The 7,326-nt window shown below is 36.7% G+C and overlaps 1 pseudogene; it reads right to left on the reverse strand.

Annotated features, from left to right (window-relative positions):
* Positions 1-202: 202 nt before the first annotated feature.
* LOC138070576 (5S ribosomal RNA) lies at positions 203-323 on the reverse strand (annotated as a pseudogene).
* Positions 324-7,326: the final 7,003 nt, after the last annotated feature.

Below are 7,326 nucleotides of genomic sequence, written 5' to 3' on the forward strand. Positions count from 1 at the left end.
AGGGGATCTTCCCAACCCAGGGATCGAACCCAGTTCTCCCACATTGCAGGCAGATGCTTTACCCTCTGAGCCACCAGGGAAGCCCTCCAAAATGGCAGAAGGTAGTGGAACACTATCCATGGACTGTAGCCCACCAGGCTCCTCTGTCCATGGGATTTTCCAGGCAAGAATACCGGAGTGGGTTGCCATTTCCTTCTCCATGAGCCTACAGCACCCAGTATTCCCAGGCAGTCTCCCATCCAAGTACTAATCAGGCCCGACCCTGCTTAGCTTCCGAGATCAGAGGAAATGGGGCGTGTTCAGGGTGGTCTGCTGCTGTTGCTAAGTCACTTCAGTCGTGTCCGACTCTGTGCGACCCCACAGATGGCAGCCCACCAGGCTCCTCCGTCCCTGGGATTCTCCAGGCAAAAATACTGCAGTGGGTTGTGATTTCCTTCTCCAATGCATGCATGCATGCTAAGCCACTTCAGTCATGTCCAACTCTGTGCGACCTCCTGGACAGCAGCCCACCAGGCTCCTCTGACCACGGTATTCTCCAGGCAAGAATACTGCAGTGGGTTGCCATTTTGGCCGTAGGCTTATCTCCATTTGCATCACGAACTGAATATCCCTCATCCCCTGGCTGATTCTCTCAACCATGACTTGGGTGATCTCCCCCAAATTATTAGTATCTCTACAAGGTGACTCTTGCAACGTGACTCTGATTCTAAGTACCAGAGGCCATAGGAAAAGCTGAAAACTAGGACATAATTGCAAGATGTGATGCTTAAAATTGGGTAAAGTAAGAAAACCTTTGTCATGGAGTTGAAAGCCTATTGAAAATAAGGTAAGGATTGAAAGTGTACAATAATTTTGATTTTTACACAACACAATAATATCTTAAAATATTTAAATGTAAAACATTCACATTCCAAATGTTTCATGTAAGCTGAATAAAAGTAAAGACGACTTTCCTCTCAATTTAATAAAAATTTCTGATACCAGATTACTACTTACTTATATAATTGCTCATGGCATTAGTTTTCACCATAAATTCAAAATCCAATTAACATTTTATTAATGAGAGTATGTGTATGGGCACATAGTACTTATAAAACAATTTACTAATACTCTGCAGATAAGCTTTTCTGTTAACATTCCCCCGGTGCTCTATTAGTATTAGCATTGCAATTTTCTTTATCAATACTCACGTCTCATAGCTTCAAATTTAATTTTACAAGTTTTCAAAAACAAAATACAATGTTAATATTTCCCCTGAAGGAACTTAGAACCAAATTTCCTCTTTAAAAGCACAATAAAGAAATTCCTACGGAAATGAAAATATGTTGTATTTGTAAACAACTGCTACCACTTTTTATGTAAGACTTCTGAATTTTGCTTTTTTATATGAATATATTTTACTTTTTCCCCATAATTCTCTGTAAGGAGCACAACAGATTATAATGAACATAACCAGATCTGTCAAATCATTGAATTGGTCAAATACCATTCTTTGGGAAATCTTTGTCTAATGAAGACCTTAGTATCTATTTAATCTTGAGTTGTTCCCAGTATTGGATTAGATGACATGCTTACTGGATTTATTTTATGAATATTAATTTCCTGTGGCTATTGTAACAAGGAACCACAAACTTGGTAGTTTACAACAACAGAAATGTACTCTCACACAGTTTTGGAGGTCAGCATTCTGAAACTAAGGTGTTGGTCTGACTGCACTCCCTCCAAAAGTTCTATGAAATGATCCATTCTTTGCCTCCTCCAGCTACTGGCAGCTGTATGCATTCCTTGACTGTAAGCCGGATCACTCTTGTCTTTGCCTCTGTGGTCACACTGCTTTCTCTTCTCTGTGTCTTCTCTTCTGTCTGGCTCAAATCTACCTGTCTTTCTCTTACAAGGACACTTATCATTGGATTTAGGCCTATCAGGGTAGTCCAGGATTATCTCAAGTGGAGATTCTTAACTTAATCACATCGGAAAAGACCACTTTTCTAAATAAGTTAGCATTCACAGATTTCAGAGATTTGGTGTAGACATCTTTTGGGGGGCTATTATTTAGCCTTCGATGGCAGATATTTAAAGCTTTTTTGCTTGAAATATTCTAATTCTTCTGCCTTATAATTCTACTGTTCTTTTAGTTTGTTTAAAGAACTAGAACTAATTCAAGAAAAAGTTTTGTATATATACTCTACTTAAATATTTAAAGAAATTTGTTCGATTAAGTTTGGAAAACATATTTTACTCCAAGAGTTAAAAGAAATCACTCACAAAATTAATGAAAAAGATGAAATACTTGTACTAAAACATGACAATTTTCTGTCTTTGTATAATTGACTGTTATACTGAGGGCAGAGGCTGGCAAAAAAAAAATTAACATGTTTGAGTTATTTAAAAAAAATACTGTCTTGACTGTTGAATTAAGGAATATAAGGAATGAACTAGATCTTTATGTGTTCTGCAGTCTCCCTACTGTTAGTCTTAATGCTCTTCAGTTATGGTTATCTTACCCCAGAAATGTATATTGCAAGCTGAACAGTCTATTTTCTTGGGCTCCAAAATCACTGTCGATGGTGACTGCAGCCATGACACTTGCTCCTTGGAAGAAAAGCTATAACAAACCTAGACAGCATATTAAAAAGCAGAGACATTACTTTACTGACAAAGGTCCATATAGTCAAAGCTATGGTTTTTCCAGTGGTCATGTATGGATGTGAGAGTTGGAATATAAAGAAAGCTGAATGCTGAAGAATTGATGCTTTTGAACTGTGGTGTTGGAGAAGACTCTTGAGAGTCCTTTGGACTGCAAGGCGATCCAACCAGTTCATCCTGAAGGAAATCAGTCCTGAATGTTCATTGGAAGGACTGATGCTGAAGCTGAAATTCCAATACTTTGGCCACCTGATGTGAAGAGCTGACTCACTGGAAAAGACCCTGATGCTGGGAAAGACTGAAGGCGGGAGGAAAAGGGGATGACAGAGGATGAGATGGTTGGATGGCATCACTGACTCGATGGACATGAGTTTGAGCAAGCTCGGGAGTTTGTGATGGACAGGGAGGCTTGGAGAGCTGTAGTCCAGGGGTCGCAAGGAGTCAGACATTACTGAGCAACTGAACTGAATTGAAACAGTTTATAAAAGTTTTTATTGATTTAAAACATTTAAAACTATTTAACTTTCTCATGAAACATGGCGTGGCTAATATTCATTGAATGTTAACTGAGTGCTAGAACTCTCTGGAGGTGAACATGAATGTCTAAAAAGGCAATGTGGATATTATGTGTTCACAAAAGCTCTCAAACATTATCTCCATAATTAAATGCTCTTCAAGGAACTCCCCAATTGCTCTGTAAAATATATGGAGCAAATCTCAAGGGCTGCTAGATGCTGGTGATAAGCGGATTCAGTTCTAGCAGATCTGTGTGATTCTGCACCAACTCACTGTCTGCTCACTAAAAGTCAGTCGGGTGTGTTTCCAAACCTGTATGTGCCAAATGCATTTACTATTGTTACTGCTGTAATTTAGGAACTCTTATGTAGGATGGTTAAAATCAGTACTGAAATCCAGATAGCTGTTATTTCTATGAAAACTACGCTGAAATTTTTGAAAGATTCAAGACACATATATTGCTAAAAAGAATCCCTGTCAAATTAGGTTTAGGTTAGACAATTGTACTAGGCTAGGAAAAATTATATAATTCTAGAAGGATTCTGTACTCACATTATATCTTTCAGGTTCTCACTCCTTTTTATTTGAAGCACAATTGATTTATAATGTTTTAGGTATACAGCAAAGTGATTCGGTCACAGATAGTTACTAGGTAGATAGAGAGAGATGACCTTTTTCAGATTGTTTTCCATTATAGGCTCTTACAAGATACTGAATAGAATCCCCTGTACTATACAGTAGGTCCTTGTTTATCTATTTTCTATATAATAGTAAATAGAGTAGTGTGTATCCTTAACCTCAAATTTTCAATTTATCCCTTCGCTTTCTTTCCCCTTTAGTAACCACAACTTTGTTGTCTATATTTGTGAGTCTATTTCTGTTTTGTAAAAAAGTTCATTTATATAATTTTTAAGAGTACATATATAAATGATATCATATGATATTTGTCTTTCTCTGGCTTACTCTATTTAGTATGATGATCTCTAGGTCTATCCATGTTGCTGCAAATGGCATTTTTTCTTTTTCTCAGCGGCTGAGTAATATCCCACTGAATACGTGAACCACATCTTCTTTACCCATTCATCTGTTGATGGACATTTAGGTTGCTCCATGTCTTGGCTATTGTAAATAGTGCTGCTATGAGCATAGAAATACATGTATCCTTCTGAATTAAAGTTTTCTTCTTTTCTGGATATATGTCCAGGAGTGCGGTTGCTGGATCATATGGTAATTTAAAAAAATTTTTTAAGGAATCTCAATACTCTTTTGCATAGTAGTTGCACCAATTTACATTGCCACCAACAGTATGAGAGTTTCCTTTTCCCCACACCCACTCCAGCACTTATTATTTGTAGACTTTGTGATGATGGCCGTTCTGACCAATGTGAAGGGTACCTCACTGTGTTTTGATGTGCATCTCTCTAATTAGTGTTGTTGAGCATCTTTTCATGTGCCTATTGGCTATCCATGTGTCTTTTTTTGAGAAATGACTATTTAGGTCTTCTGCACATTTGGGGGGTTATTTGTTTTTCTGATATTAAGCTGTATAAGCTATTTGTATTTTGGAAATTAAGCCCTTGTTGGTCACATAATTTACAAATATTTTCTCTCATTCTGTAGGTTGTCTTCTCATTTTGTTTATGGTTTCCTTTGCTGTGCAAAAGCTTTTAACTTTAATTCAGCCCCATTTGTTTATTTTTGCTTTTAGTTACAGTACTCTAGGAGATGGAGCCAAAAAAGTATTGTTGTGATTTATGTCAAAGAGTATTCTGCCTATGTTTTTCTCTAGGAAGTTTTATTATAGTATCCAGTCTTACATCTAGGTAGGTGTTTAATCCATTTTGAGTTTCTTTTTGCAAAAGGGGTTTTCATTCTATTTTTAAAAACACTAAAATAGGAAATTAGATATAAAATTTGAGCCTGGTTTTTATAAGATAACATTGTACCTTAATCAGTGGATTCATAATAAAAAATGGTCTAAGGATATATAGTTGAAACTAAATAAAAATAAAACTAAAAGGTACATCATTTTTATCATTACCTACTGCAATTGAATTAGTTAACAAATTATCAGTTTTGATTACATTATATAAGAAGGTTCATACTAGATTTGGACTTGAATTACATGATAATTTTAGTTGATTTAAAATTTTTTCATTCAAATCCTCTGGAAAGAGTAACTAGTAGACAAATATTTACACAAAATAAAAAATAAATACAGTTTATATGTACAATATAAACCTATGTTTCCTACTAGCTGTGGTAGCAAAATACCAGATAAGTATCAATCATGTTGTACACTTTTAGGGAAATAGAATTTAGTTGCAGGTAAGACCACAACAATAACATAAAAAAGAACAACAGTCAATACATAGAGGGCAAAAGTCTGAGTTACATTTTTTCAAGCATAATAAAAGGAAGGAAAAAATAGAAGACTTTGTGGGCTACTGGAATCAGACAAAGTTTCAAAAAGGAGATCGGATCTGAATTGGACAGTGAAGAAGGAAGACTGGGGAAGTTAGGGAAGACAGCTGGAGGGAATTGGAAAAGCAAAGGTCAAGAGGTAAAAGAGGATATTAGAGACTTCCCTGGTGGTCCAGTGGCTAAGACTCCACACTTTCAACACAGGGAGTACAGGTTCAATCCCTGCTCAGGGAACTAAGACCCCAGGTGCTGCCTGGCATGGCCCCCCATAAAAGTGAGGGTAGTATATGAAAGAGCAGTAAGGGGCCAGCTTGAATGAGTGCATTTGGTTCAAGCTGTCATTAAAGTTTTGAAAATCATGAAAGCAGATCATGAAAGCTCATGAAGCTCATTTCCTTCCTCTAGGAAGATTTCACTGGGAGGTGAGAGTTGAAAGAATAAAAAAGTGCAGAGAGAAAGCAACTTGTAGGTGTGCACAGGAAATTTCCCCCAAAACACAAAGCTCTATAAAAATGAGTGGAAACATTGGAAACACTTATCTTGGTTAGAAAAACAAGTCAAAGGGGAAAAAAGAGGAAAGAAACAAAACTGAGTTATAAGGATTGCACTGTACAGAATCTGAATATATATTTATAATACATCATCTAAGAGAGGAGACTGAAAAGTCAGAATCACAGCAGGACAATTGAGAAAGGATTCCTCTATAGGCTTAGAGCAACGACATTTAGCATGCTTTTCTGTATCCCTTGAGGATGACCTGTGTTCTTCTTTAATTATCTTTAACACACACACCCACACACATAATGCTAATATTTTCCCATTAACCTTAAAAGGTCACTATTTCCTTTAAGGACTACCCCAACCACACCATGAATCTTAGGTCTTCACTGGCTAAAATGCCCAAGAAAAGTTTGAAATCCAGTGCTGTGCTTTGTGCCTAGTAGTTCTATAAATGACCACATGAATAGAGCCTCGGGAGCTAAGAGAAAAATGGAAAGTAGAGAAAGAAAAGAAAGCAATTCACTTAATCTTGGCATCTTGCCCTGTGGAGTCAACATCACTGATCAACTGTCTGGTGGCCTATCTTTTCTATGATTTTCTAGAATAAGCTTATGAATCTGCCTCCCTGTTCCTGCCTCACCAAGAGATGAAACACCAATTAACAGGATTTGTCAATAATGGGCTTTAGATCTAATCCTCCCACAACCATAATGCTTGGAAGCAGAGAATTTCTGGATTTCAAACTCTGCGGCTTCAAGTACCGGATGGACATCTCAAGAGCCTAGAAAGACTCAGCAGAACTGGGAAATTTGGCTGGATTTTCATTTTAAGAAGTATTTGTTCTATTTTTTTTTTCCCAAGACAGTTTAGAAATAGTCAGAACATGTAATTTGTGTTACTTGATTTGCATAAACATAATGATTTTCAGTGAAGATAATTTGCAGTCAGTTGATTTTTGGAGTACTCCATCCTTTCACTGAGATTCTGAAGAGAAAATTATTTCAAATGAGTGTGATCATAAACTATTATTACCTAGAACTAAAAATGCATATGTGTCATGGGGTCATTACAATGAGTTACAAGAAATGCCCACTCATATTACATATAATGGGAAAAAATGTCTTTAAAATTAACAGAGTTCAGATGTTGACTAGAGCAACCATCAAACAACTCTTAAAAATAAAATATAATGATTTAGTGTGTAGACAGCTGTACTGGCGCTGAGTAATCTCCATTTAC

This window comes from Capricornis sumatraensis, chromosome 23 (assembly GCF_032405125.1).
Source record: "Capricornis sumatraensis isolate serow.1 chromosome 23, serow.2, whole genome shotgun sequence".
Classification (NCBI taxonomy): domain Eukaryota; kingdom Metazoa; phylum Chordata; class Mammalia; order Artiodactyla; family Bovidae; genus Capricornis; species Capricornis sumatraensis.